This window comes from Sminthopsis crassicaudata, chromosome 3 (assembly GCF_048593235.1).
Source record: "Sminthopsis crassicaudata isolate SCR6 chromosome 3, ASM4859323v1, whole genome shotgun sequence".
Lineage (NCBI taxonomy): Eukaryota > Metazoa > Chordata > Mammalia > Dasyuromorphia > Dasyuridae > Sminthopsis > Sminthopsis crassicaudata.
Window position 1 is genome coordinate 316,382,758 of NC_133619.1, and position 19,274 is coordinate 316,402,031.

The 19,274-nt window shown below is 34.8% G+C and overlaps 1 pseudogene; it reads left to right on the forward strand.

Annotated features, from left to right (window-relative positions):
• The first annotated feature begins 985 nt into the window (after positions 1-985).
• LOC141562051 (elongation factor 1-gamma-like) lies at positions 986-13,821 on the forward strand (annotated as a pseudogene).
• Positions 13,822-19,274: the final 5,453 nt, after the last annotated feature.

Consider the following 19,274-nt stretch of genomic DNA (forward strand, 5'->3'; position numbering starts at 1 on the left):
AGACAAATTGTTTGAACTTCTTTGAATTCATTGAATAAAGGAGATGTATAAATGTAAATTATAATAATTTCCACTCTCAATTCAAAATGTTGAAAAATGTTTATATGTCTTGTAGGGGAAATCTAAAATATGACTCAAAGTCTTATTGGAGTATATGTGTATATGCACTTGTATGCATGTGTATCTGTGTAAAGATTTATTTTTATGAATGTTTTCCACTATCAGATAGATTTATCATGTTTAAGAATAAAGCCAACAAACCAAACTAACAAATCAAACCAAGCCAAGATAAACCTACCAACAAAAAAACAGAAAACTGGGAAGGTTTTTGGTTTTTGTTAAATTGACAATAAAAGGCCCCAACTTTAAATTTGGGACAGGATTAAATAACATTAGTGAAAATTAATGTTTCAGCTGAGGCTGATTATATGCTATACCAACCCACTGGAAAAAGTATGGTAATAGAAAGACATCAATGATTTCATAAATCAGTTTTCAATTCAAATTAAGTAGTATAATAACACATTGTTCATCATTATTTTATTATTTTAATCAATTGTGAACTATGAAATAACATTTCCCCCCATACCTTCTGATGCTGAGGTCACTTTAAAACATTTTATAATTCTCAAAACTTTTCTTTTTCTTTTTACATATAAATGTACTAAAAAGATAAGGAAAAGCCATTTTAAAGTCTTTAAAGTTGTAGCTATTATCTATAATTTAACATTTTAAACATTTTTATTTCTAACAATAAAATTTTGATTATAAAATTTTACAGTAAATACTTTTTTGTCAAAATGGCACTGATTAATTACAATTCTCAATAAAACTGTAGGTAGAGGTTTGTTCTTATAGCAGAGGTGTCAAACACATAGCCCCTTGGGCCTCATGGAATCCACAATACTCTTAAATTTGGTATGAACCAGATTAAAATATAATTCAGAAATATTTAACAAAAAAATAAATATAATAAAACAGTACCATGGATCCTTATGTAGATATTAATGGCATAGTTTTATTTGAGCTGGACAATAGTGTCTTACAGTATTGCTCTTTATTTTGTTTCATTGATTAAATACTGTGTTTGATATGGGATGGTATGAGGCAGGATAAGATAATAAATGACATTACTTTGTAGCCAAGTGAATTGATCACAGAATGTTTTATCCCAACAAATACCCCTGAAGATTGTCCTGTATACTTCAGGCACCATGTCAGAGTAGTCCTGAAAGCCTGGTTTTTATCTTAAGATACTAATCAACATTTAAGGTCTCCACAAAGAAGGCTTTGATCCAGTACCTCCCTGGCACTTTGCAGGTCTCTGCTACCTCCTCCTTTTACGCTGTCACCTTCACCTCCATCACAAGGAAATTGTGTTCCACCTCAGGAAACAGAAGAAGCCCATAAAACCACTAAGATAGGTAAGTTTTTTATAATTAGTAGTTGGATGGAGACAGGGTCAGTTCTACAGGAGGAAGGAAAGAAAGCATCCCATTTCTCATTATAGTCCACATAAGCTTGAAAGCATCCTCATTCTCCCTTCCCAGAACTTGGGGGCTGGGGGGCTGCACCTCTCATTCAAAGTTCTAGTACCTACTTTAGGGTGAGTGAAATGATTCTTTAATACTACAACCTAGGCCTCCAGTGTATTTTCACCCAAGATTATCATTAAGAATGATAATAAGAATCAATTTAGCCAGTCAGTCTTAAAGGGCTTTTAGAAGGAAATATTTACTAAGATGGTGCAGTAAATATATCTTCCTTGAGAGTTTGTGACATTCTTTCCCTTAAATACATATGCAGGGTAAGAAAAAGTATTTTTAAACAAAGAGAGCATATGGCAAAAGGGAAACACAGCTTCTGATTTCTGGAACTCCTTTTCTCCTATTCATGAGGTACTAAGTTCCTCTTAAGCATAATGAATATGTGTCCATTTATCCAGAGAAGACATTGCTGCTAGCCATCCAAGTATACCTCTAGGGAAATGGAAGAGAAGATGTAAACTAGTGTTGTCTCCATTCTGTGAGTCAATGTTGCTTTAAGGGTATGATGCTAGGACAGCAATGAGAAAATGAGATTTCCAAAACCTTCTGGGTCCTTCAAAACTGAACTCCTCCTCTAGTCAAAAGCCAGAGCAAGGAAAAACATCTGACAAGGCTTCTCCCTTTCATCCCCTCCTAGGAGATTTCTTTGCCAGGAGGATTCACCTAAAATTCCAGGTTTACTCCCAATTTCTGAATCCCTCTAACTAGTTGAATGCTTCCATACATGATCCAGAAATCATAGTGAAATCCTTTTGCCAATTGGAATAGATATTTTTTGTCTGCCATAATTTCACTTCACCAAATGCTTTTTAAAAACTTTTCACACTTAGGCTTGGGGATTAAGATAGTTTAGATTAATCAGTTGAAACATCTTACCACCAGAAGGGCCAGAATTTAAATAGATATGGCAGGATTTAAAAATTTGTTTCATAGTAAAATCATCCTACTATGTGCTTATAATTATTCATATTTTAAAATGTATTTCCATAGATTGGAGAAATGATATTAAAATTGCCCAAAAGAATTGTGTCAGTTGACCTACCTGACCAAAATGGAGCAGAGTGGTCTCTGCCCTAACTTGATATCACATAAAGTGCAAGCACTAGTGAAGCATGTGGATATTTATTATAATTTAATACTATCAGATTAAATGGGCAACTGGGGAGAGATGATGATGATAATGAAATAGAAGAGTTCCCTTTTAAAAGAGTACTGTATCAGAGATGCTAGGCTAGTTTTCTTCATTTAACTGATAGCTCTAAGATGGTTAGGAAATGAATGGATGCCCCTAGCTTTGCTAGGCAGGAAAAAGGCTCTCAAAGATCTCATCAGCTCCAGAATCCCTTACTTGCGACACTTCCTACACTGAAGTCAAGAAATACAAAAAGAATAAACATTTCATTTAAGAGAAACCTCCAGAAACATCAAAAGCTCTATCATTGTGTGACTGTCCCCTGCTTCCTGACATACACCTTAGTAGCCTAGATATGTGAGTTTGAATAGTTCCTGCTCTCCTCCTTTGTGTCAACTTATTTGTTACTCTATTTTCTAATACCTTTCTCCTTTCTGGAACTTGAGAAGGTATTTCAGACACAGCCAAGGAAAAATCAAAACATAACAAATTGAGAATCATATAATTCTCCAAAGAGAGAAGACTCTAAGGGCTCTCAGGAGTGGCTCTAATACAGCTCTCATTTGAGAGGTTTATATCCTCTTTCCTTCCAATTTTCAACTTGTTCTACATATAGAAGAAGCAAAATAAGGGTCCCCAAGATAAATTTATGCATGGTGAGAAAGTATGTGACATCCTTAACCAAAGATGCAAACTAGATAAGTCACTTAATCCTGTTTTCCTCAGTCTCCTCATCTGTAAAAATAAGCTGGAGAAAGAAATGGCAAATGATTACAAGACTTTTGTCAAGAAAACTTCAAAAGAGATCACCAAGATTTAAACACAATCGAAAATGAATGAACACAAACCTGTTGGAGTACTTTGTTTCTGGGAAGGACCTCTATGTCTGGGAGACAGATCTACATTTCACTTCTAAATCCTTTGGTAATTCTCTCCCCATGTACTAAGAGATGGATCTTTATATTCTTCCAATTCACATGCATACTCCTAAGAATAACTGCTTTATACTCATGAGCATTGAGTTGAGTTGGTTTCTCATGTTCTTCCTCAATCTGTGGTGGGGGTAGCAGTAAAAATTCTGAGGTATCATGGCTAGAAATTTTTCCCTTCCATTGCTTTTCTGGACCTATTGTCATTTCAAGATATTCTGTCTTCTTGGGATTGTGTCTAGCTTCCATTTTCAGACTAGACATCTGTCAAAGTCAGCTATTTAACACCCACGAAGAGCAGATATAGGTTCCACTTTGGGATATGGCTCTACATTTTTCTCAAAAAGGTTTTCCTCCCACAAGAAGAGCTCATCCTCTGTGTCTTAAGCTTGTAAGGACTTGCTTCAAGCTTTCAACATCATATTCTGTGATAGAGATTAGTTTCCAATCCTCTCTTTCTGAGAAATTTTCTGTGACTTCCCTAACTAGTCCCTGCCAGCTTTGTAGAAACCAGACAGAAGTGAATTCTGGTGAGAGTGGGAGGTGAGGGTATGCCTGGGGAAGGGAATGAGCATTTTTATAGTGCCTATTACCTGCCAGGAATTGTTTTTAGAACTTCACAAATAGCATCTCTTTATCATTCTCACAACTATGCAAGGCAGGTAATGTTATTATTCTCTTTTACATTTGAGGAAATTAAGGCCAATAGAGATTTAAGAGGGTTGCCCAGCATCATCCACTAATATATCTGAAATAGGAAGTAGACTCAGATCTTCCTGAAGTATATCACTCTATCCACTAAGGCACATAGCTAAAAAAAAAAAAAAAAAAAAAAAAAAAAAAAAAAAAAAAAAAAAAAAAACAGGGAAATAACCAGAGATCTAATGAGGAAGGAAGAAGTTGATATCCTGTCAGCTCTGCTATTGTCAAAGGTACAGCAGCTGTCCAGGTGGATACCAGGAGCTCTCTCCAGTGGAGCTAAGGTAGGATAGAGAATACAGTGATTACCTTATAAATCTGGGGGTTTTGGATTTCCTAGAGGAAAGTAATTCATTATGGATTTCATACCTAATTGATTCAAGGCACTGTATATATTAAGGAATGCCTCTTTTACTTTAGCTCAGAGTTTAGCATTAGAGAGAATCTTTTCACAGGTAGAAATCAATCTTACTGTGTGAGCTCTTGTGGCAGGTTATAGAGAGGATTCACCAACTCCAATAATTCAATGGATGTTCTCAGGTCTAGCACTCTGCAGTATATAGCTCAAGTCCTACTCTCATTCATGAGGGCTTCTGAAACTTCCCTATCTTATAATGATTTCTGTCTTCTGAATTCTGATGGCATTAACTATATGTGCCACTCCTAAAACATACACAATATGCTACCAATAATTATTATTTAATTCTTCAAACTGTTTTGACTTGACAAATAGAGAGTAAGTTTCCTGAAGAAGGGAGGAAATCTCTTCTATGTATGTTACAATACAATATATGTTCAGGAAAGACTGGTTGAACAATGAAAGCAAATATAAAAGAGTAATATTCAAAAGTAAGAAGAAAATTATAAAATGAAAAAAGACTTCAGGAAGTTTATCACAGTTGGGGGAAGCATAGCTATGTTCTGGAAAGTCAGCGTGAACCTGGTAAATTTATAATCTAGAGATTTGTTGGAAATATATTTCTTTTTTTCTTTTTTTAATTATAGTTTTTTTTATTTACAAAATATATGCATAGGTAATTTTTCACATTGACCCTTGCAAAACCTTTTGTTCCAATTTTTCCCCTCGTTCCCCCACCCCCTCCTCCAGATGGCAGGTAGACCAATACATGTTAAATATGTTAAAGTATATGTTAAATACAATATATATATACATATCCATACAGTTATTTTACTGCATGAGAAGAATCGGACTTTGAAATAAAATACATTTAACCTGTGAATGAAATAAAAAATGCAGGCAGACAAAAATAGAGTGGAAATATATTTCAAAGTATTCTAGAGGTCCTTTTTATTAACATATATTAGTTAATTATTTAATTAATTAAACTTTTTTATACTTTTGTTTTTTTCTTTGTTGAATAAGATTTTATTTTTCCTAAAGAGATATAAAAATAACTTTTAACATTCTTTTTTTTTTATTTTGAGAACCACATTCTTCCCTTCTTCTCTCCCTGAGATAGTAAGCAATTTTATGTTTCTTATGTTCAATCATGCATATTAGCAATGTTTATGAAGGAAAACAGACAAAAAAAACCCACAAAAAATAAGGTGAAAAAAAGTATGGTTTGATCTGCATTCAGCTTCCCCCAGTTCTTTCTCTAAGGTGAATAGCATTTTTAATCATGGGTTCCTAGGCACTGCTTTGTAACACTGTATTGCTGAAAATAATTGTTATCCTCCGTTAATCATCATCATAAAATATATCTTTATTAACATGTACAATAATCCCTGGTTCTGCTTATTTTACTTTATATCAGTTAAGTCTTTCCCTTTTTTTTTTTTCTGAAATCTGTCTGCTCATCATTTCTTATGCCACAACAATATTCAGTTACAATCATATACCCACAACTTGTTCAGTCATTCCTCAACTGATAAACCTCCCCTCGATTTCCAATTCTTTGCTATCACAAAAATAATTGCTTTAAATATTTTTGAACAAATTGTTCTTTTCTTTTTATTTTTAAATATCTTTAGATACAGATGTAGTAGTGGTATTAAATTCTTTATACTTTTGAAACTGCTTTGGTATCTAGCAGGAATCTAGAAATTAAGTGTGGGGACAATTTAATTTAATGATGAAAAGTTTAAATTTAACTATTGATAACTCCTCATTCACTTATCCTAACAAATCACCATTAATACCCTTAATATTTATTCATTCCATTTCATTTTTATTACTATTGCCATAGGACTGGCCCTCAAGATTGCCATTTATTTCCAGGAGCTTCCTACCAAGGCTTTCTTTGTTCACCCTTTCCTTTTTCAAAAATATCATTTATACAATGACCACTATAATGGAATGGAAGGCCCCATCATAATTTTTGGCTGATACAACCCTTCCACATGAAGGAAATATAGGAAGCAAATTACTTTGAGAAAATATAAACCAAAAAGAAACATTCTGTAGCTGCTTCAGGTCAGATAGCTCCCTTGTAGATTTGGTTGGCCATGGAGGCATTTTTAAAAGTCTATCACCTTCAGCTACTTCTTCTTCAACTCAGTTGCATCTGACGGAACTCAGTGATTTGTTTATGCTATCTTGTAAGAAACTAGGTGATAAAAAGAAAGGCCAGATGCCTTCCCCCCTCTGAAGCTATGTGACCTGAGAAACAGGCCTCTGGAGTAGAGACAAAATGGCAAAGTAGAAAAAGCTCCATAATCAAGATCTTCCAACAGAGCCCTACAAACAACACAAGGGGATCAAATAATTAGTCAGAAAAATATATAGGGAACTTATATACTATAAGTGGATGTAGAACCAAGCATTATTTGACAATTCCATTGCCTAAAATCACTTTTAGGCTGCAGTTTCCAGGTGAAGAGTACTTGTAGTCACAAGGTAACAAGGACCCAGAGAAGCCTTGTGACCAGAAAAGATCATGAACCTTTCTTGGGTAAAGATCAGAGGACAGATCAGTACAATAATAACCTCAGATCACATAACCTTAAAAGCACCCCAAACTTCCAAGTCCTCAGAATTAGTTCTGTGGCCAAGTGAAAATATTTGAAGTTTTGGACAATGTCTGCTCCCCCATCCCACCCTAATAGTATCCAAAGAATGTAGCTTAACATAAAGTCCAAAGTTAAGAAATAGATTAGAAAATGAACAAGTCATCAAAAAAAGAACCTGACCCTAAAGACAGGATCACAGAAAAGAATAAGATAAGGCAGAAGAAGCTAATGATCATAAAATAACTACATGCAAAACCTCAAAGAAAAAAAAAAAGAGAGAATTGAACACAAATTCAATAAGAATTCCTTAAAGAACTCTCTTGAAATCATTTAAAAATTTTAAAATTCACTTAAGATTAATAAAGGAAAAATTGGAAAAAAAAATAAATGAATGGTAGAAAATCATGAAAAAATTGCTTGGTAAAAGAGGCATAAATAACACTGAATAGTATCTTGAAAGGTAGAATTGGTCAAATAGAAAAAGGAGAACAAAACTTCACTGATTAAAATAACTCCTTAAAAAGGAATATAAATGTAAAAAGAGGTTTCAAAAAGCTCATTTAAAAAATAATTCCTTTTAAATTAGAGTTGGCCAAGTAGAAGCTAATGAGCCCAGAAGACATCAAAAAACAATAAAGCAAAATTAAAAGAAACAAATAGAAGAAAAATAAATTGGGGAAAAAACTGATTTTAAAATATATTAAAGAGAGATCACTTAGGAATTATTGAACTATCTGAAAAAAAATTGAAAGAACCCACCAATTTTCACCTGAAAGAAACCCCCAAATGAAAACTCAAATTTCTTTTGTCAGAAGTAGATAAATTTAATCATGTAATAAATAAGAAAGAAGTTAAAAGGATGAGTAGAAGTTTCAAAAAAGATATGATAGACCCTTGAAGAAAATTGAATAGGAATAGGAATAGACTTTTCCCCCCACCTGTAGGAGGAATCTTTACAAAAACTGACCATTTATTAAGGTATAAAAACCTCACAAATAAATGCAGAAAAGCAGAATTACTAAATATACCCTTTTCAGATCACAATGCAATAAAAAATTATATCCAATAAAGAATCATGGAATCATAAATTTAAAATTAATTGGAAACTGAGAAATCTAATATTAAAGAATAAATGGGATAAAGAATAAATATTACATATAATCAATAATTTCATTTAAGAGAATGACAAAAATGAAGCAACATATCAAAATTTGTGGCATGCACCCAAAGTAGTGCTTAAGAGAAAATTTATATCTCTTAAGAGCAAATCAATGAATTGGGTATGTCACTAACAACAATAACAACAACAACAAAAATCTTAGAAAAAGAACAAATTAAAGATCCCCAACTAAACACCAAAACAAAAACCTTAAAAATCAAAGGAGAGGTTAATAAAATAGAAAGTTTAAAAAAAGGTATTGAACTAACTAATCATTGGAGGAAAAACAATAAAATAGACAAACTATTTGGTTACAATAAAATAGACAAACTATTTGGTTAATGAGAGAGAAAGACAGAGAAAGAGAAAGAGGGAAAAAGAGAGGGAGGGAAGGAGGGAAAGAAGGATGGAAAGAGGGAAGGAGAAGGAGAAAAAGAGGGAGGAGAAAGAGAGGGAGAAGGAGAGGGAGAGATTTAATATATGTTCATAGTTAAGTCTAAGGTCACTAACCTAGGACTTCTCCTTTCTCTTTTCTCATAATTCATAAATCAGTAAATTGCTAACAGATATATTCTCAAAATGATAATGAAAATTATTGGGGGTATTTTTCTGGTGGCAAAACTCATTAGAAAAAGTTAACAAATGAGCAAGTTTTAAAAAGACAAGAAAAACTGTTGAAAGTAAGCAATCCCATTTTAACAAGCAGAGTAAGGCAGAGGAGAAGGGGGGAAAGCTAGAAAAAAGATAAAATTAATAGGTCCTAGTACAACAGTAAATTGTTTACAAATAGATCATTTATTTAATGTGTCAGTGAACCACTCTAGGCTCCAGTTGCTCATTATTACATTCAATTTAGTGAAGTGCCTTTTGCCTACAGTTTGATGGCCACTGGTATAGTATACCTTAACTCCTGTTATCAAAAGTTCCAAGATTTCCCTTATCCCCAGGAAATTTCTGCCTCTCATAATCCTTCAATTCCTTCTTCAAATGGGAAACAAAAAACAAGAATTCTCACCATAAGTATGTGGGTTATATAGGGAATAAATATAAATAAATGCAAAGTGGATAAATATAAGATAGATAGGGAGGGATAGCACTAGAGATTGGGAAAAATAGAAAGCAAATGGAAAATGCTTCATGAGCTGCATTTTTTCATAAAAGAAAAATATTATAAAGTAGATGTAAAAAATTTTATCTCAGACATGGTCATTATAAAAAACTGGAAGATGTTATACCATATAAGGAATAAAGAGAAGAGTAGCCATTCTGGAACAGAGTGTGAAAGAAGTGATATACATTGAAAGTAGGGGGGTAATGGTTTGGATTAAACATGAGGGGCTAAAAAAGAGAAGTTGTACTTGAATGTAAAGGCAATAGGGAGCCACTAAAGTTGATTGAGTAGAGAAGGGACAAGATCAATTCTGAGTTTAAGGCAAATCCCTTTATCAGTTATGTAGAAGATATATTGGAATGAGGAAAGCCTTGAGTCAGGGAGATTGGTTAGAATTCTGAGTACTGCAATAATTTAGGAAATGGTTGATAAGATTTGAACTAAAGTGATGGCTATGTGAACAAATATAAAAGATGTTGTAGAGAAAGCAACATTAATATTTTGAAACTTACTAGGTTTGAAGGGGAGATAGAATAAAAAGTCAAATTATCTTACCAAGACCTACAGGATATGACTCAACAAAATTTGAAAAGTGAGAAAGGGCTTAAAGTGGGGAAAAGGAAGATTCTCAGGCTTAGAAAGATAGAAGTGTGCTCAGGAAAATCTATTCTCCTTCCAGTAGGGATGAAGGTGTTGTCTATCCACATCCCCATTTCCTAAGTTCTTTACTTTTCCTTCATTCCAACAAATTTAATGCCCCTGCAAAGCCCTGTACTCTCACTATGCTTGCACATGCCTTCTATGAAACAATAATAAATGATGTTTCTTTTTTGCATACTATTGTAATTTAATGCCTGTGCATCTAACCAAATATTTGGTCCCAATTCCCTTTGGGTGTCATTTACCTGAAATTAAAGGGTTCATAAGACATATCAAACCACATGCTACCATCTGTGCCCATTAGACTCCAGAAACTTTCTGCATTTCAATTTTCCTTGTGATTGGTTTCAAGAAAAGCTAAGAGTCTCGGGACCCTTGAAAGAATCTGCTGCTTAAGCAAACCCAAAGCCATCTCTGAGTCCTAAAACAACAAACTCTTGGCTAACTATTCGCACTAAAGTTTAAGTCAGTCCTGAAGAGTAATCATTACTGACAGCAGAATTATTCTCCTTCATAAAAAATAAGCAAGAGATGACTGGCACAAGCCAACTTAGTGCCTCTCTGGAGGCCTAAAAGAAATGCTTTCTCAAAATGGAGAAAACTGAATCATCCTAAAGAATCTCTTATTTCTTAGTAACTATATATGAGTTTGCCTGAAAAAAAAAAAGGGGGGGGATTAATACAAGACAATAAAATACCTTAACATAACTTTTTTTTTAAGAAATAAAGATTTTAGAATTTGAAAAGACAAAAACCAACAAAAATATCACACAACATCAATCAATATATTTCCTCCAATAACTAAGCCTTAATATTTATTGGTGGAGTCATTAGAATACTTGTATCATACATAAAGTAACACACAGATCCAGTAAACCAGGAAGCTTAATCCTTTGATACTTACTGACTTACTGTTGGGAAAGGGAGCAAACAGGAGAATTTTTCCATAAAAGGTCAAAGGCCAAGGCTATCAGGACTCAAATTTTATCTCAAACTGGAGTTAACAAGGGAGATTACTCTCTGGACCCATCTCCTTTGCACATATTGCCTCAGGTTGTAATCTACATCCTGAGCTGATGGAAGAGCTATGGGCTGGGAAGAGACTTCTATCTTTGACCTGAAAAGTGGGAATGGAAGTGGGCAAACTAGGGAAGGGAGAAAACACCTCCCTCCATCCCTGATAGAGGAAGGACAGATTTTCCTAAGGACATTTCTACCTTTATAAACATGGGAACCTTTTCTCCCCCCCCCCCCACTGGATTATTTTATAAGCATTACCCAACTTGATTCCAGAGTGGTGGAAGACAGGTTTTGGAATTAGAGAATGTCAATTTTAACCCTACCTTTTCTCATTTGTTTACTTTTTGAGGTTGGGCAAGTCAAGAAACTAACATCTGCCACAAGACAGCTAAGTAGAAAGGTAGATGGACTACTATGCCTGGAGTCAGGAAGACCTTAGTTCAAATGTGACCTCAAACATTTACTATATACACTTAATCTCTGTTTTCTTCAGTTTTTTCAGCTATAAAATAGGACCCACCTCACAGGGCTATTGTGAAGATCAAATGAGATAATAATTATAAAATGTTTAGCACAGTAGCTGACACATAGTAAGTGCTACATAAATGTTAGCTATTGTTATTATTTAAATGAAGGGGTTAGACTACATGGCCTTTAAGATCCTTTTCTTGCTACATGTATTAACTATAGTTAACCATGGGGTTATAGCCTATGACTGCACACTCCCCATCATGAATTGTTGGCATTTGGCAAGTCGAGGAATGTAGTAGCTAGAAGCCACTCTTGTGGAAATGTAAAGAATAGCTCCTCCAGTGAAAAAAGTCAAGATTTAAAATCAAGCAATTTCAATCCAATCCCCACTGACTCTCATTTTCCATCTCTGTGGCTTAAGCTAAACCTTTAATCTCTTTGGACTCAGTTTCCTCATTTGTAAAATAATAGAATTTAGTCAATTTATAAATTTGATGTACACAAATGTAGTGGAATATTATTACCATACAAATGGTGCCTACAAAGAAGCATGAGAAGACCTGAACTACAGCAAAGTGAAGTAAGCAAATTAGGAAAGCAATATGTACAGAATGTAATATAGCTATCTAATATAGATAGGGTTGAGTATGTGGTATGTGCAGAGTTATGACTTAAGATCCTGGTCAAACCTAGTTCAGAGGAGACTGACATTCCATCTTGGTAGAGAATACAGAAAGTTAGCTTTACTACAAGTCACCTAGTAGGTGAGAAACAGGCAAGATTCACAACAATTATAGCTGGGAAATCACTTCTTTAATTCTCCTCTCTCCAGGATGACACGGACTGGATGACATCTATGTGTTATGCTTCAGCTGTTCTAATCTAATATTCATCTAGTCTAGGGATACAATGAGCTTTTTTGTTCCATCTTAAAAAATTATTCCAACGTCCCCACCTCTCTTCTCTGCAGAATCACCATGGCAGCGGGGACCAAGTACCCTGAAAACTGGGGCACAATACAGTTGAGCCTGGATTTGTGTTCTGTCTCTACATTTCCACTTCCACTTCGGCACCCCCAAATTCTCCAAACATTTTCTGCTGACAACGTTCCAGCATTTGAGGGTGATGATGGGTTTTGTATGTTTGAAAGCAATGTCATTACACACTATGTGAGCAATGAAGACCTTGGAAGTTCTGCTCCAGAGGCAGCAGCCCAAATGATGCTTCTGACAATGACTGTTCCTTTGGCCAGTACCTGGGTTCCCCATCCTTGGCGTCATGCATCACAGCAAGCAAGCCACAGAGAACACAAAAGAAGAGGTAAGGTGAGTATTGGGGCTCCTGGAGTCTGGACTTTTCTGGTGAGGGAGTGTAAGACTAGATGACATCACTGTTGTGAGCACTTTTATAGCTGGATAAGCAGGTCCCAGCGGCATCTTTCTGGCAGGCCTTTCACAACAACTGCTGGGTTGCTCACCTGCATTCTCCGGCCCCAGTTCCTGGTTGTCTTGGGAAAGGTGAAGCTCTGTGAGAAGCCATAGTTTGATGCTAAAAAGTTGAAAGTTTACCAACAGGCAGCCTAAGAAGGAGACACTCTGCGAAAAGAGAAGGGACAACAAAAAGAGAAGCTGGAGTCCCAGGAAGAGCCAAAGGAAGAGAAGGTGCCCGCAATCCCCACCCTGAAGAGGAGATGGATGAATTTTAACAGGTGCAGACTACAGTGTCCAAAGCTAAAGATCTCTTTGCACACCTGCCCAAGAATGCCTTCATATTGAATGAATTTAAGAAAAAGTTCTCCAACTAGGACACCCTGACTATGGTCCTTCAGGGAGCACTTTAACCTCGAAGGCTGCTCCCTATGGTACTCCGAGTACCACTTCCCCAGGGAACTCAGAAAGATTTTCCTGAGTTGCAGCCACATCACTGGAATGTTCCAGCTCCTGGACAAGCTGAGGAACTCCTTTGCTAGTGTCATCCTTTTTGGTACCAACGAGAGCAGTTCCATTTCTGTAGTTCGGGGCCAGGAACAAGCCTTCCCGCTCAATCCAGACTGACAGGTCAATTATGATTCCACCACACGGAATAAGCTGGACCCTGGCAGTAAAGACCCATGGCAATAAGCTGGACTCTTTTTTTTTTAAATATACTCTTTGTTATTTGGGATGACTTTTGGTAGAGGAGGAGATATATTGGGGAAAACTACAGTGATATAAAAAAAAATCAATGATTGTGTGTGTGTGTTGTGTTCAGTTTTGTTTAGTGATAATGAGTACTTCCTGCAGAGGAGGGGAGGAAGCAGGCAGCTAGGTGGTAGCAGGAGAGGAAGTTCACTTGAAGATCTTGCCCTGATTGAAGGATTTGTGCACGTTCAGGAAGATCCTTTTTCAGGAGAGCTATTGATGCATAACGCCAAGGATGGGGAACCCAGGTACTTGGCCAAAGGAACAGTCATTGTCAGAAGCATCACTGAACAAAACATCAAAAAATTCTGAAAATATATTCAATGAGCAACAAATGTGGATCTCCCATCAATGCAAAGAAGTGGATTGGGAATGTCTTCTCACATCTTTCTTTTAAGCCACACTTGTTCTTTGTATTTCTGTAACATTTTCTTTTGAATTTTTGTATATGAAGTCATTCTTCCTGTTTACATTATTGCAATCATTGTGTATATGATACAGTGACCTTTTCAGTATTCAAAATAAAAGTCACATTCCTTCATCTCTCTAAAGCAAAGAGTAACAATTAGTTTACTCTTGGCCTATTTAGCACTTTCCCCAAAAAAGTTGATTATAATCAAAACAATTTTGAATATCAGGCAAGCACATTTATCCAATCAAAACAGTAAATAGAAATTGAGGAAACTATACAGATTAAAGGAGGTGTTGGAAATCAAATGAGTAAATAAACTCTTTTAATTTGAGAATGAGATAAAATCTCAAACATTCTGAGGGGAGAATTATCTTACTGGGGAAATTTGCTGTTACAAATTAACAGCAAATTATGAAAGTAATATGTTCAGAATGTGATATCGCTATCTAATATAGGTAGGGATGGCCAGTATGTACAAACCAAGCTCAAGGGAGACTGACATTCCATATTGGTAGAGAATACAGAGGGCTAGCTGTCTTGCATGTAGAGGCTAGGAATCAAGTAGTATATAGGACTAGAGAGAAGTGGTGCTAGATTCCTCAAATGTCTATGACTCCAAAGAGATCTCCTGTCCACCATTCAAAAGTTTATGCTCAGTTTCTTGCTTAGTTAAACTCCTTTTAGCAGCCTCTCCTCATATATGCAATGAAGTGGGCTCAGGCATCTCTCAGTTAATCAGGAATCATGTCTTTGTCTCTGTACATAGTACACAGGTAACAAGACTATCTAGGAAACTCCTTCAAGCTGCTTTGGGGCAGAGATATTAAATAAGTTTAGTTCCAAATAAGACATAAAAGAATATCTCCCTCCTTTCATTGTAGAAGTAGGAGTCCATGGATGAAGAATACTACAAATAATGACAATATTTCAGTCTGTTGGTAATTTTGCTGAATTATTTTTGTTTTCATCTTTTTATTTACAGCTATAAAGGATGGCTCCTGGGGGAAGGAGAGGAAGGAAAGAATAATGTGGAAATGAAGGTGATATAAAAACAAAAGATATCAATAAAATTGTGTTGTTATCTTTGTTTTAAATGAGGATATTACACTAGATGACCTTCAGGATGCCTTACACATTTAAATCTTTGATCTTATGGTCTTCTCCCCTGCCATCACTATTTTTCCTGGTAATTTGCCAGCAATATTTTCCTGAAAATATTTCCCCATTAGTGCCCCTTTTTCAGACTCACGGATTCCTATTGCAAAATCACTCCCTCCCACTAATTCAAGTACCCCTCTTCTTCACCCCCAAAATAAATATTAGTATTCAGACATCAATCTCAATCACTAACTTTTTGGGAATCCCTTCTGTTTACAAGATTAAATATGGTTTTGTGATGCTTTTTGGAAATGAGAACATTTGGCTGTCATCATATTGCCTTTATTTTTTGTTTTATGCTAAAATTTCACTGTAATAGAAGATATTCAGCTAGCTGGGTAGTCAATCAATAGCAAAAGTAAATGCAGTAAGTTTTAATTTGGCATAATAGAAGAGTCACAAATATACCCACTTAATGGATGGTAGAATCTGATAATATACCCTGCAGAATATGCTATAGTAATTCAGCTATAAATTCTATTGACCAACAACTAGAAGGAACACAAATTATACTATTTCATGGTTGGTCCCATAGCAGTCCATCTTTAATTCAATGTCTTTATTTTCTAATTTAAATAATTTGAGAAGTATTTCCTCCAATAGAATCTAGCATAACATTTTACATTGGTACTATTATAAATCTCTGTAGACTCATATTGTTATGCTGCCAAAAGTTCCCATTAAAGGGATAAAAACAGACATCAGTGAGTTGAGCTTATTAAAGTCTGTGTCGACCTGACCACGGTATAATTGGATATGCCTGAAAGATTCTCTTGTTCTAATTTTCTGTGGTTCATCTATGAAACTTTGTAAGCAATGGGAAACATAGAAAGAAATATCTCCACTGGGAGAAGATGTGATCATTTGGAATCACAGAACCTTTGAGAAATATTTAATTCTGTTTCACTTCTTCTATCATTTGGAGTCAAGAAGACCTGGATTCTAATATGGCCTCAGACACTTGCAAGCTATGTGACCCAAGGCTTAATTTCTTAACCACTTAACCTCTGTCTGTTTCGAGTTAATCAATTGAAAAGTAAATATAATAATATGTATCTCTTAAAGTTGATTTAAGGATAAAATGAGATAATATTTGCAATACCCCTTGAAAACCTTAAAGTACTATGTAAATGCTAGTTGTTATTATTATCAATATTAGTTTTGGAATTAGAATCTGAGTCAAAGCCCTGGGCTATATAGGAAAAATAAAAAATAAAAAACCTCCAGTGCCTCAACATTTCCTTTTCTTAAACACACAACTATGTGTGTGTGTTTGTGTGTGTGTGTATGTGTGTATGCATGTATGTTTGTAGTTTTGAAAGTGTGATCCATAAGTTTGGTTTTCAATGGGTTTATTTTTAATTTAATTTTAATTTATTTTCAATGGGTTTATTTTAGCACCTGCAATATCTTCCTTAATGCCAGTACTTCCCTCTGTTGGTTATCTCCAATTTATCTTGTCTATATCTTGTTTGTACACAGTGGTTTTTATGTTATCTCTCCCATTAGGATATAATCTTCAAGACAGGAAAGACTCTTTTTTTGCTCTTTCTTTTGTATCCCAAGACCTTAGCATAGTGCCTATCACACATAGTAGGCACTTAACAAATCTTGTTGACTAACTGTCTAGATGCAGGATACTATATCAGACACCATGGGGAATGCCAGGGAGATTCAGACATGGTCTTTGCTTTTCCATAATTTATAACCTCAAACCAATGTTTCATTGTAATGAAGTAGATAACTGAAAAATCACTCTAGGAGTTCAGAGGACAAAATCAGTTCCTGATAAAAATGATCAAGGAAAGTTTTATTGAGGTGACAACATTTAAGCTTAGCCTGAAAGGACACAGATAGGAATAAAATGATTACAAGGTTACCTAAGACTTCAAAGTTGCCAACATTCTTTTAATTGTTCTATCTACTTTCATATTTCTTGACCCTCTCTGTTTCTGATCCTCACCTACTCTTATCCAGCTGTCTGTGAATACTCTCTCTGTTTATGGATCTTTATGTCATAGAACTCTCCTGGTTTTCCATTTCCCTTCACATTCCCTAACTTCCAGCCAAATAGGATTATTCACTGTTTTCCCCAAACATGCTTTATACTTTCCTGCCCATAATTTAGATCACATTTTTCTTTTTTTCTTTCTGCAAAGTATGCCTGTTCTTTCTAGCTGTTATCAGTCAATTGAAGCTAGGAGGTATGGGATGTCATTAAACCCACTTTTCAAAGGAGGAAACTGAGACAGTTAAGTGACTTGTCAAAGGAAAAATAGCAAGTATCTGAGCCCATATTTGAAGCATGTATAGAATGGTTACTGGGCACTGTGCTAAGAAATGGGGATATAAAGATTAAGAATGAAACCAGACCTTACTACAAGGAGTCTATATTCTAATGGGGAGATAATATGTATATATATAAGTGTCTACATAATAATATACAACATAAACACAAGGCGGTTATGGAAAAGAGGTACTGGCAATGGAAGAATAAAGAAAGATTTTATTTTTTTATATATGATAATATAAGAAGGTAGCATTTGACCTATCTTCAAAAAAAACATATTTTAATAAGCAGAGGTAAGGGATAAATGAATTTTAGACATGTGGAACAGCTAACTTAAAGATAAAGGGATAGAAGGTTGAATTTGGGTTTCTTGAAGATAGGTCTATAAACTTCTTGTGAACATTCCTATTCGACTGGAAGTTAGGGAATATAAAAGGAAATAATGTAATTCTAGTTTGGTAAGTATGTGGTAAGGACTGTAATGACTAGTAAACAGGCACAGATAGATATCTATTAGTAGATTTTCTGTACATATATGTCTGTATTCATGGAAGGATGAGAGTTTTGGGGAAGAAAAAAGGGATCATGATAGAGCTTTTTTGAAAAAAAACATGTAGAATAAATTAGAATGTGGCAAAAAAAATAGTCAGAAAATTATCAGAAAGAATATGGTAATAATCTAGCACTAAGTGAACAGTAATAAGTGTCAAATTGAAGATAGTGAGAGGAAGAATGGAGAGGAGAAAATAAATGATTTATTTTTGATAGCAGACTACAATAGAGTGTTTTAAGTCACCAAAGCAATATATTGTCACTTGTTCTTCATAATAATCTTGTGAAATATATAGGTGCTACTATTTTCAGTTTATATCTGTGGAAAGTGAGGGGTTTTTTTAATTATAGCTGTTTATTTATAAAACATATGCATAGAAGAGGAAGGAATGACCAAAGAAGAACTAGAGATCATTATTGATTACAAAATAGAAAATTTTGATTATATCTAATTGAAAAGTTTTTCTACAAACAAAACTAATGCAGACAAGATTAGAAGGGAAGCAATAAACTGGGAAAACATTTTTATAATCAAAGGTTCTGATAAAGTCCTCATTTCCAAAATACATAGAGAATTGACTCTAATTTATAAGAAATCAAGCATTCTCTAATTGATAAATGGTCAAAGGATATGAATAGACAATTCTCAGATTAATAAATTGAAACTATTTATAGTCATATAAAAAGGGGTTCAAAGTCATTATTAATCAGAAAAATGCAAATTAAGACAACTGAGATACCACTACACACCTGTCAGATTGGCTAGAATGACAGGGAAAAATAAGGCAGAATGTTGGAGGGGATGTTGGAAAACTGGGACACTGATACATTGTTGGTGGAATTGTGAATACATCCAGCCATTCTGGAGAGCAATTTGGAACTATGCTCAAAAAGTTATCAAACTGTGCATATCCTTTGATCCAACAGTGTTACTACTGTACTTATATCCCAAAGAGATCTTAAAGAACGGAAAGGGACCTG